The following is a 20,717-nucleotide window of genomic DNA, read 5'->3' on the forward strand; positions in this document are numbered from 1 at the left end:
TCGTGAACATATCATAGTTCTTCTATCAGTGTTTTGTAATATTCAGTATAAAGATCTTGTACACCTTTCGTTAAATTTAATTACAAATATATAATATTTTATGCTATTAAAAATGGTATTTAAAAGAATTCAGAGTCAGATTATTCATTGCTAATATATAGAAATACAATTAATTTTTGGATTTTTCTATCTATACTTTTGATATAAACACAACTATACACACTATAAATTCTAGATAGATTAAATCAGACTCTGTGGATAGAGTATGTCTGCAAATAAGAAATTTTACATCTGTCTTTTTGATATGGATTCTTGTATTCCTTTTCATGCCTTATTGCATTGTCTTGAGCTCCTAGTATAATACTGAATAGAGATGATAACATTGAATATTTCTCATTTGTACCTGGACTGAAGGAGAATGCATTCAACTTTCTACTATTAAGTTTAATATTAGTTGTATGGTTTTCATAGATGCCCAATATCAAGTTGAAAAAGGTCCCCTTTTCTTTTCTTTTTTTTTTTTGGTGTTCCTGGGTTTGAACTCAGGAATTCACTCTTGCAAGGCAGGCACTTTAACACTTGTCAACCCTATAAAAGTGTTGGTTATTTTTGAGATAGGGTCTCACAAACTGTACACCCAGGCTGTGTTTGAATCGTGATTCTCCTGATCTTTGCCTCCTGAGTAGCTAGGATTATAGGTGGGAGTCACCAGCTCCTGGTTCCTTCCTTTCTTTACTTGCTGAGAGATTTATCAGGAATGGATTTTAGATTTTTTTAAAATGCTGTTTCTGCACCTTTTGAGATGATCATATGGATTATCTTTATTTTGCTAATATGGTGACTTACATTGATTCTATTTATATATAATGTTATCAATTTGATAGTATTTTTGTTGAGGGTTATTTCATCTATATTCACCAGCCATATTTATCTCTAGTCCTCTTTATTGTATTCTCATTGTCTGGTTTTGGTATCAGACTAATTCTGGCTTTATATAATGAGTTGAAAATAGTCCCTCTTCTTTAGCTATTATTTTTTTTGTTGGGAGGGAGAAGAGGTTGTATAAATTTGTATTATTTGTTTCTTAAATATTGGTAAATATTGGCACCAGTGAAGCTTATGTATATCCCCAAACTTGCTTCTGTGAATGTTCTAAAATACCAATTTCAATTTTAAATAAGATATATGACTCCTCAAGGTATCCATTTATTCTTAAATGAGTTTTAGTAGTTTTCATCTTTCAGTGAATTTGTGTTTTCTCTAAGTTGTCCAAAATAATAGTATGATGTTATTATAATATTATTTTTTATCTTTTTGGTATCTGTAGAATCTGTGGTGATGCTCCTTCTCTCATCCTTAATTTTCATTTCTGTCTTCCTTACTTTTCCTGATGATTATCATTTATTATATTTTTAATCTTCTTGAACAACAAAGAAATATGTTGGTTGCATTTACTTTGTTCCAATTTCCCTGCCCTCCATTTCATTTGATACCCATCTTCATTATTTAATTTGTTCTGCTCACTTTGTTTGCTCTTTTTTTTCACTTTCTGTTTTCTTAAGATGGAAGTTGATGTTACTGGTTTGAGACATTTCTTCGTAGTCATGTAATGCTATAAATTCCCTGCAGGACCTGTTTTAGCTATACCTTACAAATTTAGATATTCTCTCTTTTCTTATTTTTGGATTTAGTTCAAAATACTTTCTAATTTTTTCATTATTTTGTTCTCTGACTTAATAGGTTATGCAGGAGTGTATCATTTGCTTTCTAAGTATTCAAATATTTTTCTGTGATTTATTTCTAATTAATCTGAGAATATAATTTATATGACTTGAATGCTTTTAAATTTATTGATACTTGGTTTATGGCTAAAAATATGGTCTATGTTGGTAAATATTCATTGTGGACTTAAAAAGATTGTGCATCTTCTTTTCGTTGGATTGAGTGTCCTCAAAATTTCCATTAGATCAAATTAACTCATAGTCTTATTCAAGTCTTCTGCATTCTTACTGACTATGTTCTTGTTCCATCAATTATTAGAAAGGGTACTGGTATTCCAACTAATTGTGATTTGTCTATTCCTTCTTTCAGTTCAATCAGTTTTTGTTTCATGTTGTTATTAGGTGCATACACGTTTAAGATTTTCAAGTCAGGTCCAGTGACTCACACTTATAATTCTAGCTAATTGGGAAGCTGTGATAGGGAAGACTATGGATCAGCACCAGCCTGGGCAAATGTTTTGTGAGACCCCCACCTCCAAAATAACCAAAGCAAAGTGGACTGGAGGTGTGTCTCGAGCAGTATAGCACCTGCTTTGTGAGTGCAGAGCCCTGAGTTCAAACCCCAGTCACACAAAAAAAAAAATGGGTTAGGATCTTCATGTTCTTTAAATGAATTGACTGTATTGCCATTCTGAAATGAACTTTATCATCCCTGATACTATTCTTTGTTCTGAAATCTACTTTGACTGAGATTAACATAGCTATTTCAGCTTTGTTCTATTAATTTTAGCATAGTATAACTTTTTCCATCCTTTTAAGTTATTTTGTCTATATTTAAACTGAGTTTCTTAATAAGCAACATACAGCTTAATCTTGCTTTTTTGGTTTAATACTATCTGATAACTCCTGCTTTAGAGTGGAGCTTTTTTTAGTCATTTCAACTTAATGTGATCACAGTTTCTTGTTCCTTTTCATACACAGTAGATTTTTATTTGCTGACAGATATTATAAATTTTACCTTCTCAGTTGTTGGATATTTTGTATTACTATAAATATTTTGGGCTTTATTCAGAGATGAAGTTATTTAGACACAGTTTGAACCCTTTAGGTTTTACTTTTGCATTTATTTTAGGCTAGACCCAAGAAGCATTTGTTTAAGTTTAAATTTACCATATTGGTATTTGTTTGCTAATCTGCCATATGCTCTTTGTCTGCCTTTCCCTCTTTTTTTGTTGTGTGTGGGGGCTTTGCTTTTATTGTTTTTGGTGGTACTGGGTCTTGAACTAGGGCCTCAGACTTGCTAGGCTTGCTAGGCAGGCACGCTACCATTTGAGCCACTCCTCCAGTCCTTTTGTTCTTTTGGATTATATTTTGTTGTCCATTTTATCTCTGTTGTTTATTAGATACAATGCTTTCATTATTTAAGTGGTTGTTTATGTAGTGGTGAACCCCCTCACAGTCCACCTGCAAGCAGTATTATACTGCTTCATATTTGGTGGAAAAATCTTACCATGAAATATTTTCATTCTCCTGTCTGGCCCTTATGCTGCTTTTAGTGTACATTTTACTTGTATATACATTATAAACCCACTGATACAATGTTATTATTTCTACTTATAAAAGACATGTAAGTAATGAGAAAAAATTCATCTAGTTAACCTTAGATCTATCATTTTCTATGTTGTTTCTTCCTTTGTGTAAACACAAAGGAGTTCCTTCAACATTTTTTGTAGTACAGATCTTCCAGTGATAAATTATTTCGGCTTTTGTATGTCTTTATTTCTAGTTGATGTTTGAGAGATATTTTAGCTAGGTATAGAATTTTGGGTGGGTAGTTTTATTTTTTTCCTCAGAAATTTGCTGATGTTGCTAGTGTCGATCCTCTGTTCATATTACTTTTGATGAGAAATATGCATCTTATGTTCATTCCTCTTGTATAATATGACTTTATTCCTCTGGCTTCTTTTTAGATTAAATCTTTATCACTGATTTTGAGCAATTTGGTTACAATGTTCCTTGCTGCACTTTTCTTCATTCTTCTTGTGCTTGGGATTTGTTGTGTTTTTTCAGCTCTGTGGATTTTAAGTTTTTTATTAAATTCAGAAAAATTTCAACCATTATTTCCTCATACATTTTCTGTCTTCATTCCCTTCCTTTGAAATTCAAATTGCATAACTGGAAGGTTGCTTTAAGTTGTCCAAATAAAATATGGTTTGACTGTTTACATTCCTCCAAAATTCACTTTGGGACTTACCCCCCAAGTGTAACAACACTAACAGGTGGGGATGTAAGGAGGTATTTAGGTCATGAGGTCTCCACCCTCATGGATGGAGTTAGTGAGCCATTTTAAAAGGACTTGAGGGAGCCTGTTTGGCCCCTTTGCTCTACCATTGTGTGAGGACACATCATTCATCTCTTCCACCATCTAAGGATGCAACAAAAGGTACCATCAACAAGCCTTCACCAGACACCAATCTACTGGCACCTTGATCTTGGACTTCCCAGTCTCTGGGACTATGAGAAGCAAGTTTCTATTATTTATAAATTACTCAGTCTAAGGTTTTTGTTATAAAGCAAATACAGACTTTTCAATTATCTTGAAAACCTCGATTCACATATTTCATGCAGTTTTGTAGTTGTGTTAGATGGGAAAGTTAGTCTGACAGGGTCTGGTCCCTGTCACTCCATCAAGACCAGAAGCAGAAGTCTCTACTCACACGATTGATTCTGCAGACTGTCGGGTAACTGTTCATCTCTGGGGTCTTGGTGAGCTGCAAAACACCCAATTGTCAGAATTAGTGTTTACAACACTCAAAACTACTTCAAATGTGAGCAGAGGACACACCAAGGTAGGTCATTGTTATTTCCTTTAACTACTTGTCACAATCATTTCTATATTTTAAAACATTTTAAAGGTGTAGCAATGGTTGAGGCCTTGAGAGAGATATAATGATTCCAGGCCAGTGAATGTTCTAATGGCATTTTTCATAAGAAAGGACAGATTTCTAATCTTAGAACTCACTTTAATAATTAAAGGTAAACTAGTTTTTAAAGATAAAGTATATACAGAATCATTTTTAAAACCTTTAAACAAGTAGTTAAAAGTGAATGCTCTCCATCCCAGCCCCCAAATCTTACTGCCTTAAAGTCATTATAATGACATTCTTGAAATCTCTTTCTATTATCACCAAATTTGCTATATAATTAGCTTATAAGAGAGAAATTGTTCTATGTCTCCTCCACTGTCTGCTTCATTGCATGAAAATGTCTGTCCTCCTGAACAGTGACTGCTCAGGCCCCAGATTCCTCAGCTGGGGAAGGAGGGACCTCTGACATATGTACTCTCATCTTAGGTCGATGCAACACTAGGTTGATTCAGAGTTTTCCTATGTTTCCGTTTACTGTGTCTTTACTGCAGATAGGCCACAAACTAACTAGAAAAAGCTTAGGAGGTTTTTAGGGTGTGAAAAATGTTCCAGAAGACTTGGAGTCTTTTGCCATGGTAATCTGCTGATCCAATCAGTCTGTCAGAAGCCCAGCTGCTCTGCCTCACTGACTTATGCTGGTTCTGTTACCAAGGGTTGCTGGGGACCTTGATTCATCAAGGCCTCTGGGTTCTCACCAAGTGAGCTGCTGTCCCCAGGATGTGATCATAAACAACCAGAACTAAATTAAATTTGTCAAAGTAATAAAGAAGAGTCCTTTAGAGAGATGGGTCATCCTGAACTTTCAGATGGAGACATCTTTCTGTTTCTTGAGTGTGTAAAAAGGGATGGGGTCTCCAGCCCCAACTTTTATTTTTTGCTATATCAGAAAAAGATTTGATAAATATTAGATCTTGTTATCATTACCATTTCAGTATTTATCTGTGATATTCAGTGAGTGGCAAGCAACTTTCTTAGCATATGAATAGTTTCAGGTTCTGCCCTTGGCAAGATACCTTCATAACACTTTGTGAAGGGGTGTCACAATTCTGAGTTGGAGGGACATAGGAATCTCTAAAATGTTGTAGCATGAGAATGTACAGGAAACTAAGGAAAGACAAGGAGAGGAAATAAGAGATAAACAATGAACATAAGAAAAGAAAACCCATTTGACTAGGATAGTTGCAGCAAATTCTTCTAGTGTCCCAAGTTTTGTGGTGAAATCAACAGCTACTTCATGTCTAGTTCCCAAAACCCAAAAACCCTGACCACTTACGCCGAAGCCCCCTTCTTCTGTAACTCTCTACATTCCTACCCCACTTTAATATGACAATATTAATATAGTCATATTAATGTAAATGGTGCATTTAATCATTTTGACTCCACCTATAAGCAAGTAGAGCCAATTGAAGTTAGAAGAAGAAGAGAGAAAGCAAAAAGTAGGTAAAAGGAAGAGTCCTAACAGTCCAACTTACCAAGTGTATAGTTGAGATACATATGAAAAGTGATAAACAGAAAGTGGAGATTTAGCCAGAGCACTTAAATCTGTAAGGGTAATCACTCAAATAAAATACACACACATACACTCACCAATCAAAGTTTGGAAGACAGAGAAGTCGAATAGAATAGAGTAGTAGAACTGGGTCATATATTCATCTTTTGGAGTCAAGAGATGTTGTATAAAGAGATGGTGACATAAGGAAAAAGGACTAAGGTATTTTCTAGAATATGGGACGTGAAGAGCCAAGGAACTTTAATGGAAAATACTTCCATTAAAGGATTTCCATTGGCATGTGGACATGTTGCTTTCCTCCCATCTTAAGGCAAAATTACTTTTGCTTCTGTTTCATTTTTCTGATCTTCTATAAAACAAAACTCCTATCTCCACTTTCTCTTCTCCAGTTCTTTTTTGAGCCCCTCCAGTTAGGCTTTTGTCTCTAATCATAACATGAAAATTATGGTTGTCAAGTTCACCTGAACCCTCAAAGTTGCCAATTCCATTGGTCAAGGATCAGTCCTCACCTGTGAACCCATGATCAGTGTTTGGCCCACTTTACTGTCCTCTCCTCCTTGTTATCCCAATAGAATACAGAAGTGATGGTCTGTGACATATCTTCTGCTTTGTACCCTTGAGTCACTCACTCTGGAGGAAGATAGTCACTACATTGTAAGGTTTCTCTAGCAGCCCTGGGGAGAGGTCCATCACAAGAAACAGGCATCTTGGTGGTAGTCAAGCACGAACCTGTTGGCCACACAAGTGAGACATATTGGAAGCAAATCTCCCAGTCCTGATAAAGCCTTCAGGTAATGTAAGATTGGCCAGCATCTTGACTCTAACCTCAGTAGAAACTCAAGCCAGGTCCACCTATCTAAGCCACATCCCAATTCCTGACTCAGAGAACTGAGTGAGAAGAGATGGAAATGTTTACTATTACTTAAGACAGCTTAAGTTTGGGAACATTTGTTACTTGGCAATAGATCTTGTTACTAATGACTCCTAACTAGTCTCCCTATAGTTTATTCCCTACCATGAGATACAAATATACCGGAAGGGATTACTGGCAGATTAGATATTGTAGGAGAAAAGATTAATGATCTTGAAGACACAGCAATAAAATAGTCCAAAATGAAACACACAGCAAATAAAACTGAAAAAAAAATTAACAGCATCAGAGAACTGCAAACAACTTCAACAGACTCTTGAAGTCTCTAAAAGAGGAAGAGCAGAAATAGCATTTGAAAAAAATAATGGCAGCTGTTTTCAGGTTTGCTGAAAACTATAAACCCACAGAACCAAGAGCCATGAAGAAAACTTCACCAAGCTACTAATCAAGTTTCTTAAAATCAGTGAAAAAGAGAAAATGTTAAATCGTAGACAGAAAAAAAGAGAAAACATTAGGTACAGAGTACCAAAGATTCTTCTTGAAAAAAAGTCAAAATTTCCAGATATTCAAAAGATAAAAGAACTAATCACTAGCCTATCCATACTACTACTACTACAAAAAAAAAAAAAGCTAAAGGAAGTCCTTCAAGCCATAAAATGGTACAAGATGGAAATGTAGATCAACCCAGGTATTTGAGAAGCACCGGATGTGGAATCATGTGTATAAAGACTATTATTATTTAAGTCTCTTTAGATGATAGTTGAGTATTTAAGGGAAAATGTGAATAGCAAGTAATTTGGTTTAAAACTCATGGAAAAGTAAAATGTATAGTAGCACAAAAGCAGGAGGGGAGAAATGGAAGTACACCTTTGTAAAGTCCTTACATTAAATGTCACAAAGTATAACACCTCTGGAAGGTAGGCTGAGATGAATTTACTATAAACACTATACACCAGATACATTAATAAACAAAGTTATGCTTAATAAACTAATAAAAGAAATAAAAGAGAATCATAAAGATACTCAAAGAATTTGAAAAAAGATGGGAAAAGAAGAAAATTGGAAGCAAGAACAGATGGGACAAATATAAAATAAACAACAAATGATAGATTTAAACTCAACTGTATCCAAAACCCAACCACATCAATGAAATGTGAATGTGTAAATATCCACATTCAAAGGCAATGTTATACTGATCACAAGAAACCTATGATGCATGCAGACCAAAATAGGTAAAAAACAAAAGAATCGTAGCAGATATACCACACTAACACTAACTGAAAGGGAATTGAATGGCTATGCTAATAGCAGTCAAAGTAGATTTCAGAGAAAATGATACTATCAGGGATAGAGCAGGTCACTTCCTAATGATGAAAGTGTCTTATACCCAGAGGATATAAGAATCTCAGAGGTATGAATCTGATAGCTGAGCTACAAAATCCATGAGGCAAAACTGGACAGGAGTAAAGAGAGAAAGAGACAAATCTACCACTTACGGCAGATATTTCAACATCTCTCTATAGGATTCATGGTCGAGTAGACATAAAATTAGTTCTAAAACAGAAGACTTATGGATGGTTGTGGGCAGCACCATGGACAAAGTTGCCCTGACTGCTGTTTATATGATTCTTTATCCAACAGCACTGGAATATACCTTCTTTACACATTTGCAAAGAACGTTTATCAAAACAGACCATATACGGGGCTACAAAACAACACTCCATAATTTTTAAAATTAAAAACCTAAAATCATGCAGAATATATTCCCTGAAAACAATGACATTAAGTTAGAAATTGATACCAGAAAGATATCCAGAAAGCCATACATATTTAGAAACTAAATAATACACTTCTAAATAACTTATGAGACAAAGAAGAAATCGTCTAGAAAATTCAGAAGTATTCTGACATGAGGGAAAATGAAAATACAACATACTAAAATTTGCAGAAAGCAGATGAAACAGTTTGTGGAGAGAAAATTATAACACTAGAATTCTTATTTTACAAAATAAGAAAGGTTATAGGGGTATGGTGGTGCATGTCTGCAATCCTAGCACTTGGGAGGTAAAGGCAGGGGGATTGCAAGTTTGAGGTCAGCCCCTAGCTGGGTACACAGTGAGATCCTGTCTCAAAAAAACCAGGGCTGGGGATGTAGCTTAGCGGTAGAGCTCTTGCCTAGCATGTGCAGGGCCCTGGGTTTAATCTGTCGCACAGCATAAGCAAACAAACAAACAAATAAACAAACAAATGGTTGTGCATCAATGACCTGTGTTTCCATCTTAATAGAAAATGAATAAACACATAAACAAATGAAACCAAAAAGTAAGAGCACTAGAGGAAATAATAATGATTAAAGCAGGGAAATAATGGAGAAAATCAATGAAAGCAAAGACTAGGAAAAAAACAAGTCAAGTTACCAACGTTAAGAATGAGAGGACTGATAACACTACACTTCCTACAGATTTTAGTAGGACAATAAGGGGACAACATAAAAGATTTTATGCCAATAAATCCAACAACTTAAATGAAATGGACAAATGCCTTGAAGAACAGCAAGATATCACTCAGGGTGAAATAAACTGATATTACAGCACTCTACTGATTAAAGAAATTCAAATTTGTGTCTTAAAATTTTTCCATGAAGAAAAGCTTCTCTCAGAGGGCTCCACTGCTGAATTCTACCAAAGTTTAAGGAATTATGCAAGTTCTATACAAATCATAGAGGAAATTGAAGGTAAGGAAACCGCAGTTCATTCTGAGATATAAATATCATTCGGATACTAAAAGCAGACAAAGATATTAGGGGAAAAACTTCAGAGCAATATTACTTATGAATAAAAGTTGATGAAAAAATTATTACAATTTTAATGATTTTAATTCTATTGAACAGATATATTACATATCATGACAAGCAGATTTATACTAGGTGTGCAAGTTTGGCTTAACTTTTGAAAAATTAATCGATATAATTAGCAGACTAAAAAAAAATACGTTCATCTCAACAGATACAGAAAAAGTATTGAACAAAAATTCAACATTCGTTCTTACTTAAAACTCTTAGAAAAGGGAATTTCTTTAATTTGATAATGAAGTATATGAAAAACCCACAGCCAACATCATAATGATGTTTCCAGATTAGAAAGTAAGAACTCAAATTATCTTTATAGTCTGAAAACATTATTGTCTATGTAAAATATCCTGTTATCTACCAAAAATACCAAAACCAAAACCAGTACAAACTTAGAACCAGTAAGCGAGCTTCGCAAGGCTGCAAAACATCACATCAACGTATGAAAAACAATTGTATTTCTATGTATTAGCAATAAAGAGCAGGAAATTGATATTGAGGGGTTAGTAGCATTTAAAAGAGCTTCAAAAGCAAGAATTATGCAGGGATAAATATGACAAAAGATGTGTGAGATTTGTACACTGAAAAATTTCAAAATATTGCTGAATTGATAAATTATGGAATGATATAGTGTGTTTATGAGTCTGAGACTCAATACTGTTAAGACATCTATTATTCCCTAGTTTATCTGTTAATTTGACACAATCCAAATCAAAATCCTAGTGGCGTTTTTGCAGGAATTGTTAAACTGATTCTAAAATTCATATAGAAATATAAATGACTTTAAGTAGCCAGAACATCTTTGAAAAAAATGAAATTAGAAAATTTACATTATCTGACTTACCAAGATTTATTATAAAAATATACTAATCCAGACAGAGTAAGTGTGATATTTGTGTCGAGACAAATTGGTCAATGGAACAAGATATCACCCATAAGTAGATGCACACATACATGTGTCCAGTTGATTGTCAAGAAAGGTGAGTCAAGACAAAATGGTCTTTTCAACACATTGCACCAGAATAATTGGATAGGCATCTGCAAATAATCAACTTTGAATCATTTACAAAAGTCCATGGAGATGGAACCATATACCTAAATGTAAAACATTCAACTGTGAAACTTCTTAAGGAAAACATAGGAGACCAGAATTTAGCTGGGCTCACCCATTTGCATGCCTGTTCCTCAGACCTGGTTGTTGTATGGAAAGACTCTGATGTGTTTACTAAAATGCAGGCTCCCCAGATTCACTCAGACCTAGTGAGTCAAAATTTAGTGAGTCAAAATTTCTAAGGGAAGAGCCAGGACCCTGCATTCTAACTGAACCAATAGCATAAACACTGGTTCTGGGGGCTCCAAGACTCACCATCAACTTGACTCCATTTCCCTGGGCTCAGCTGAGTTCCTCCTGAGCGCCTCTCTCACCATAAACAATTGCAAACAGTAGCAGGAAAGCATCTTTCTCATTCTGAAAATATCAGTGGGTTTGGGTTAATTTTTCATTTAATCAAGCTTTATCATTATCATTGATGTTGCTTTTGCTGTTACTGTTTCTAGAAGGTACCATTAACTAAATGGCAGTGCGTGCTATGAGGAGGACCCTGTGAGTTGAGTGTTACTTTCTTCATTTTACAAAGATTAAAGGAAGACTTGAAGACCTTAAGCAGCTTATCCAAGTACCTCCAGTTCATGAATCATTTGTCCATTACTTTAAACCTAGATTTGCCTGATTCTAAAGCCCATTTTCTTAACTATCACACCTTCCATGACAGAGAGGCACAAGACACTCTTTCACATAGGGATGGCTTTTGTAGTTGTTATTGTGACAGTCATTGATACCCACTAGGTTCCTGGCACTCTGCAGGTAACAGATGAGCATGAGGCCCTCATTTTGCCTGAGGAGCAGCTCACTCTCCAGAGGAATACAAACAATAAATAAAAAGATAAATAAAAAGATATCATGCCTAGTAATTAAGTGTGATGATGGAAATTACAGAGAAAATATCAAAGAGGAACTTGGTGGGGCCACCAAGAAGATGGGGAATGACACCTGTAATGCATTCCCAGCCTGTGTGGACCATGGGGGAATGTTTACTGGGTTTGCTGTGTCACTAGAAAAATTCAGACAGCACCTGAATATCCACTGGGGGGAAGGATGACCAAATGAATAGTGGCAAATCAAAACTATGGCAGAATTACACAACAGCACGTTAAAACGTATTTGGTTTCATTTGTCTGTGATGATTTGTTAAGAGGGAAAGGCAAGCCACAGGGAGATGTGTATGATAGGATCCTATTTTGCAAAAAACACCAGCCCCAGGCCAAAAGACTACCCATGCATATGTTTGCATGTATTTATGATAGCATGAGGAGGCAGATTTTGTTTTACAGGTGACCTCTGGGATGCTGCTTTGTAAGTGGGAAGTCTGGACACGCTGGGCCAGCGCTTGCTTCACTGTCCAGTGATGGCAGACCGGGCAGAGCCAGCAACTTGCTGGGGAAGTCCAGGCAGTGGCAGGAACACCGATGTGTCTCAGCCTTGGGTGTCCAGGCAAAGCCTTGGGAAGAGCAAGGTGTTGCCTGTCCACGGGGTTTTCCTGCTGCAGGGAGGATGCACCGAGGAGGGAAAGGGGGAATGTGGCTGTCCATTAAAGGGCTGGCTCTGCTGACATGGACCCCCAAAATAGTAAACCAACTCTTCAGATGCAGGGGATGAGGAGAAGGGCCTGCAGAGAAACTGAAGTTCATAGAAGACTGGACAGAACTTGTCATTTCTACTTGTCGAAAATACTCCTGTCTTTTCCCAAGCAGGAGCCTCTATAACTCAGTACTAGGCTGTGAATGGTGAAGGATGAAGAGTAAAGGGAAAGGTCTCCTGCCCTATGGACTGGCCTTCCCTTAGCTCTCTCACCTTAGAGCCTGCTTGTGTAGTCCAAACTCACAGACTCCCAGGACAGGTGCCTCAGGCTGAGTTGCTTCATCCTGAGGCCAGGAGCTGGGTTCTTATCCTGGGCCACTGCTTCAAAGTCAATGTGGAATGCAACCCTTGTCCTTATGGTCACTCCTTACCTTCTCTGTTCTCCTCACAGCCCCCAGAAGTCCTATACTCTCCCTCTTCCAGGGTCTTCTTTTCCATTTGCTTTTGGATGGGGCCTGGGTGAATTGGGTGGGGGTGGGGGTGGTGAAGGGCATCTATGAGCCTTCTAGGTCACCTCCTACCTGGGCTCTCTCTTCCTTGGGTCCTAAGTGCTAGATTACCACCTGCCCAACAGTTCACCCTTCCCTCCATGTGTACACAACCCCAGGAGGGGGCCAGGGTGAAAGCCTACCCTAGCATGTTCAAAGAATAGATCACTCTGGAAAGGAAGTGCTATGGACTGACCTCTGTTCCTCCCAAATCCATAGGCTGTAACCTACCCCATGCCATGGTATTTGTGGTGCAGCCTTTAGGAGGTGATTAGGAATAAGATTAGTGTCCTTATAAGAGACACTAAAGACATGGTCTCTCTTGACCATGTGAGCATACGAGTAAAATGGTTGTCTGAAAACCATGAGCAAATCAGGAATCAGCAAACCAGGAACTGAATCAGCTGGCACCAGCCCCCAGGACTGTGAGAAATAAACTTCTGTTCCATAAGCCCCCAGTCTATGTATTTTTATTAAAGCAGGCTGAACAGAAAGGAGGCAGTGGAAGAGCCTGGAATCCTGGTCTCCCCCAAGCTTTGGTGACATCCAACACAACTGTTAAGCTCATAGGCCCTGTGGTTTGGATTTGGAAAGCACCCAGCTCTTCTGTCTTCTCCCCTCATATTTGGCGACTCAGCTGGGATGACTTGTGTGACTGGGGGCTGCAGATTTCCCCCCACCCAATGTTCTTCATTCCTATGGCTGGGACCTGGATGACAACTGTGTTAAAATGTGCTCGGGGAGACTGCCATTGAGTCCCTCCAGCATGGTGGAGTCAGGGGGACAGTCTTCTTACATGGCAGCTCTGGGCTCCAAGAGCCAGTGTTCCAACCAATCAGAGAGAGGCTGCCCCACCAAGATGACCCAGCTTTAGGAATTACATGGTGTCTCTTTTGTCACTGTTTACTCATCAAAGTAATGACAAGCCCACCAGGTTCATGGGAGGAGGGTCATTTTTGAGCCATATGACCATATGTTCAGGAGTCAGTGCTTAGTCTCAGTGCAGAGGGCTTATGGGAAAACTTTAGGTAGAAGAGTGTCTGCGCCCTGATGCTGGCTTTCAGTTGACACAGCCTGGCTTCCCCCACTTGCTCAGGAACCCACAGAGGACACCTACCAGGGCCTTTAGGTGAGTCCAGCCTTTAACAAGGACCATCTGAAGTGCCCTGTCAGACCTGTTTCCTTTTTAACTGTACCACATCTTCAAGTCACTCGTCTATTCAAAGATACATTTCTTGTGTGTGGGGTTAGGAACATGTCTATTGACAGGCCAAAGGGCCTGGATGTGCATCCCTCATGGGACCAACGCCCTTCTCCAGCTGAGGTATCAGGCTCAAGGGGCACAGAAGAGCAGGCTGAGGCGCCAGCTAAGTTTGAGATCCAAATCTTTGTCAAACTTGAAGTTCTTTCTCTCACAACCAGTTGCTTCTGGCACATCCTGCATGGGACCAGGATTGCCCTTTAGGTCCTGGCCTGCCCCTTCTGGCACCTGGTTTCTAGGAAGGGGACTCTTCACAGTAGGCTCTGTGGCTGAAAATTCTCTGCTTTATGCACACAAATGTGGATTTATAAAACTCACCACAAACCCTGGCTAAGCACATACCATTGCTTCACTGGAGTGTTGGCATCCGGTATGTGGACCAGCAAAGAGCTTTACTGACCACGGCTGGCCCCTGTGCTTCTAGCCTGGGAACACTAACTGCTACCTGGGAAGGCGGCACCCAGCTCATCTGTTTCAGTGTTCTCATGAAAAATTCTCCACTAAGCCATTCTGCCCACCTCGACCTGCTGTTTGCCCTCAAGTACAATACACGCTGTACTTTTCTGGTGCCCGACGCGGGGGCGGGTGGTGGTGGCCTATTTGAAGCAGGCTGAGTACTTGGATGGCGTCTTCAAGCCTGTTTGCACTGGCCTGGGAAAATGGCTCAGAAATATTTTCCAATGGAGGCCTTGGAGGCTGAAATTCCACAGAGTGGTGTAGGGAGAGTCAGTGGCAGGCCCACGTGTCTTGTTGCTTCTAAACCTTTGACAAAATTAGGAGCAGCTGCTGGGCTGTGCAGGAGTGCTTTACGACGTGCTGACACCTCCAGGAGATATCACAGGGAGAGCCAGCCATTCATCTCTGCACGATGCGAGTTTATGGCTTTTCCCTGGCAGGCCCAGGAATGTGGGCTCCCCTGCCCTGCCACACTGTGCTTGCTGCTAAGAGCAGAAAGGGACTCTGTGAAGGGTCACCTTTGCCCAAGGCCTGGCCACACCCAGACCCCATTCCTCGAGGTTTTGGCCTTCAAAGGAAAGAGCAAGTCCTTCCCTGGCAGCACACACTGCTCTCTCTGATGCCGTGGCTGACAGAGCTGGCCCATGGTCACTTCCTATTGGAGTACATGAACATGGATATGAACAGAGCCAGCTCAGGCCTGGTGACCATGCTGGCACTGCTGCTTCAGAGCTCTGTGACCTGGGCAAACCTAATTCAATTAGAGCTAATATTCTCTCGCCTCCAGAGAGCTAGTCGATGCTATTGATCATGAACTGAAGTTACACCAGGCATTTGCCAATGTGCTCCTATGTCAGCAAATGCCTGGTGTCTAGCAGATTCCCACGCCATAGGTGCCATTTAACAGAAGAGAAAACAAGGCACAGAGAGGTTAGAACACATACCCAAGATCCCACAGACAGCTGGCAAGATTCAAATCCACTGGACTGCAGAGGTAAGTATTAACCCACAGTTTGCTAGATTATCAGTTATGGAGAATTAGGAAACCATCTAGCCTGAGTTGGAGCTGCATTCTCACTGGCTCCTTTGTCATATACTCACCTTTGAGTAAAGGAGGCAGACAAGCAGACCACAGCCCTGACACCACAGGTCAGAGCTGGCAGGAGCTCACTGGGCCAAGCTCAGGTGGGCCGCTCACCTGAGCCCGGATCAGGTGGGCCACTCCCAACCTTTTGACTGCCCTGAATAGCTTGCTTTGTTAGGCTTAAACAGCAGGAGAGTGATGGGGTGATAAGGCACCTGTCAGGAGATATGCTTTGGCAAGTTCATTTGCCTTTCTGAGCCTTGGTTTCCTCATCTGAAGAATGGGGCGATGATAGTCCTCATTCTTCAGGGCAGCTGTAAGGCTCAATACCAGTGGAGCTCAGAAAGCACTAAGTATGGTGTCTGTCACATAACAAGCAGTCAGAAGAGCTTGCACTCGTGACCTACCCTCAAGACAGCAGGTCAGAATAAGGGTAGGAATCAAGCCTTCATTATGAAAGTATCTTAGGAAGCAGAAAACAAAATAAAAAAAGGACATGGCTATATTTGACACCCAGCAGGCCTTCCGTTCTTTGTGTCCTTAATTCTCTGTGTATCCACACAGAAACTTCCTTTGAAATGTTTTTAACCTTTTCTCAAATGAAGCAAGAAGTGCCCTCCCCAAGGACTGTGAGAGTTTAAAGATGCTTCTAATGTTCAGAAAGGCAGTGTCACACCCCCAGCAGCACGTACTGTCCTGTACTCTAAGTGCGCTGTGTGTTATGTTTAAAGCACATAAGTAGTTGTGCCTTTTTCCTGAGGTCTTAAAAAAAATCCTTAAATTCCCACAGAGTTCATTTATATGATCTAAGCAGTAAAATCTTCTTTGCATTAAACCTGAGTGCTTTGCAGAAATGTCCAAGAAGCAATAATTTTATGGGGGCTGAACCCTGTTTTGGGGGTCACATTATCAAGAGTTTTCCCCAAGCAGGCAGCAGAATCTTATTGGCCATGAATGGCAGACACTGTTTTTGACAGATGAAAGTGTCCACATCCTTCTTATTTGCTGACAGTGCCCTGACTTTGCTCCAAATGGCAGTGAACTCAGCTTCCAGGTTCCCTTGCAACAAGGGTTGGTCATGAACCTACTCTGAACAACTAGACAAGTGCACATGGGAGAGCTTTGGGAGTTCTTTAGTATGAAATTTTCCCTTTCTTCCTTATTTCTACCTGAGCACACAGGTAGAAATGATGTTAACTATAGCCACCATCTTGAAAACAAGAAGGGAAGGCAAAGAGAATTAAAGAGAAGCAGTCTTGCCATCATTGAGCTGCTGAACTATATAGCCAACACTTCCAGTCTCCAGCTGTGTGATAATGTGAGAAAGAAAACTCCTTCCTGGTAGAGAGAAGACTATGGTGGGAGTTGGGTTGGCCAAATGGCTGACCTGCTCTGGGGCAGATACATGAAATGAGGGCATGGTGGGACAAGGGGAACCCCTAGAGATGGACACTCCCACCTCACTCTGGGCTTTTCCTGTCCCACAGGAAAAAATTGTTTAATCTACTTTAGTTGAATTTTTCTGTTACTCACAGCCTAAACAGAAAAGCCCTCTTGCAAGATGACCTTTGAAATCTCAGGTTAAAGAACTCCAAAATTGAGAAGTAAATTCTCTTCTCTGGCCATAGTCTTTCCACTCTTCCAGGGATAGAACTTAGCTCAATGAGTAGCAGAGTGTGGTTAGAAAGTCTAGATGTGTCACAGACAAGAAGGAAAAAAGTGGTGAGAGTTCTTGTGTCAAATTCATGGCTCTTTGGGCGAGGATGTCCTCTCAGACAGCACCGGATCCTCAACTCTCCCCCACCTTCCTCGGTTCCCATTCAACGATGTCACATTACTCACCATTTCCTGAACACTCTGTGCTTTGGCTAAGCCATCTCCTTGGCTCCAAAGCTCTCAGCTCCCTTCTTCTACTTCCTCTTCTGGCCTGTCCTTTAGGGCTCCACTTGGTGACCTCTTTTGTCAGGTCCTCCCTGTTCACTCCCATGCCTCCCACCCACATGGGATGCACAGGCCACCCCAGAATTCTACTCCAACAGACCCTCCAGGGCTGTCATGGAACACATCCTGCCTCTTGGCATCCACCAGTCTAGGCACTTGGCACATGATATCATACTTCATCACAGACATGCTTATCTCACTCAACAGAGTGGGATTTCTTTGAGGTCTGGATACATTTATCGTGACCATTTACATTTCTTCAGAACCCTCTGTACATGGAAGACAGCAATCAGGGCCTGAAAGTTCAAGTCTTGTGTTTCTCTAAGTTTGTGCCTTGGAACACCAGTTTCCTGGGGCAATCTCAGGAACTGCACACCAAAATTTTCAAGAGTGGGAAATGCCAGGCTGGATAAGGTTCGACCAATCTCTACTGCCAAGTTTCTCAATGGCATCACCACATTGGTAACCATGAAGATGGAGATGGAGCATGCATGTTTCCTCAGTGGATTTGACCATGGGATCATGTTACCATGCAAAACCTTGAAGAATTAAAGGGTTGAGGACTGCATTTCAAAAATCCTAAATCAGACAACTGGTTTATTTTAAAAGTAAAGCATTGTCCAGTGCCTTTCTGAAGATCTCCTAACTGGTTGGAGATACAGCTGAGACCTAAGATAGACAGTCAATGCACTGCTTGAAAAGGCCGAACTTTGATGTGTCAAAGGAGACCTGAGCTCAGATCTTGATTTCCCACATACCAGAGTCATCTTGAACAAACATTTCTGCCTCTCTCAGCTTCAGGTCTCTCATCTTGAAAACATAGCTAATAATGCCTATCTCATGTGAACTTGGGACATCTGAAAGGTCTAACATTTATCAAAAGCTTAATAAATGGTTGCCATGGAAGCCAATAGCATTCTCTGAGTTTCCTGGGATGTGAGGAAAGACCCTGTAGATATTAGAGGCAAACACTGAATAACAGTCAACATCACTTTGGGTACACATGCCTAAGATGCATACAGTTATAGCCAGAAAATTCTCCCCAGGTGAGAGGGAGAAATCTCCAGCCCAGTGTTACCAGTAAAAAAGGGGTCTGGCTCTTTCTGGAACCTTCCTTTTTGTGCCTGAGGACTGCTGCATGAACCAACATCTCAATACCACTTAGTTCTCCAGCTGGCTTCCTTCTCCATGTTGGTGGCCATCTGCCTTGTGATCCTCCTTACCCCAGAGCTGGCAGAGGTGTATCTGGGCCCCCATATTCCTCTCTTCCTCCTTGGTCTGCCCCAACCTGGCTCATTTTTTCTGCTTGCTTCTCTTCCCCCCACTTTCTCTGTCACCCTCTGCTCAGTGACACTGGCCATCCTTCACTTCCTCGCAAGGCCAGAGCTCCTCCTTCTGTCTCGATGTCTTCTCTTTGTTGGTCTGACTTTTCCAATCTCATCTCAAATGCCATGACTTTAAGAGAAACTTGCTTTAAACACCACCAAGACTTGTCACTCTACTGTTACTCACATAGTTTGCTTTTTCTTCGTACTGAATACTATCAGCATTATAGCCATTAGTTATTAAAAAATAATGTCTATGTGCCACTCCAGAAGGCACATTTTGGGTGTTTTGCTTTGCTGACATTGTGTCCCTGGAGCCTAAATGGAGTCAATGCCTATGAAGGATTAGGTGAGTAGACTGTTTTGTTACATACTGAATGGGATTTTGTCTTTCATGGGCCTCGAAGGGAAGGGCTGGGAGATTTGCCAAGCATGCTTTTTTCCAGAGAGGGTTGGTGTCTGAGTATGAGTGTGTAGTAGATGGCTAGCCAGAGAAGACCTTCAAGAGACCCCATTATCATAAAGGAAAAAAAAGAAAGACCCCATGACAAATGAAAGCCCACATCTCTAACACTTCACGGGGACACATAGAGACCTTTGGGAGGCAAGTCTTCATAGAGTCTTTTATCAATACTCAATATGTACCGTTCTTTGGACACTGCACATTTTGGAAGAATTCGTATCTTCTGTTTTGCTTCAGAAACTGGCAATCTCAAGTTGGATTTGTAGCCACCTCTTACAAGCAAATCAGAGTAAAACCTTCCAGCTTGGGTATTATTCATACCAGGATTCATCATCTTTGTTTCCCCATTTTCATTTGGCTTGGATTCCTTCCTTCCTTCCTTCCTTCCTTCCTTCCTTCCTTCCTTCCTTCCTTCCTTCCTTCCTTCCTTCCTTTCTTCCTTCCTTCCTTCCTTCCTTCCTTCCTCCCTTCCTTCCTTCTTTCCCTCCCTCCTTCCTTCCTTGTTGACAGTACTGGGGTTTGAACACAGGCAGGCCCTCTACCACTTGAGCCATACCTCCAGCCCTCTTTGTTTGGTTATTTTTGAAGCAGAGTCTCAGGTTTATTTACTGGGCTACTCTGGACTTTGATCTCCTATTTACCTTCTCATATAACTGGGATAGCAGAGGCACACACAGCCGTGCCCAGCTTTTGTTGCTTGAGATGGGGTCTCTCAAACTGTTAGCCCTGGGTTAGCCTTGGACCTCAAAGCTGTCAAGCTCCTCCTCCTGAATAACTAGAGGGCACTCATGACCCCTGGCTGTGTTTGGATTTCTTACTGCTGTTACTCCATGCCTTCGTTCATGTATGTAGCACTACCCTCCACATCAAATCCTTTCTGTGGTGGTTTGGGCTTTTTTTTTTTAATTAAGGTGAAACTCACATAAAATAAAAGAAATCATTTAAAGTCTACATTTGAAGGCATTTAGTGCAACCACAATGCTGTGACTCACCACCTTACCATCTACTTTCAAAACATTTGCATTGCTCAAAACAAACAAATGAAGACCCCAGCCCTTTAGAGGTGCTATTATTTGAATATGGTTTGTCTTTCTAAAACTCACGTTGAAGTCTGGCTGCCATGG

The sequence above is a fragment of the Castor canadensis genome, chromosome 16 (assembly GCF_047511655.1).
Source record: "Castor canadensis chromosome 16, mCasCan1.hap1v2, whole genome shotgun sequence".
NCBI lineage: Eukaryota > Metazoa > Chordata > Mammalia > Rodentia > Castoridae > Castor > Castor canadensis.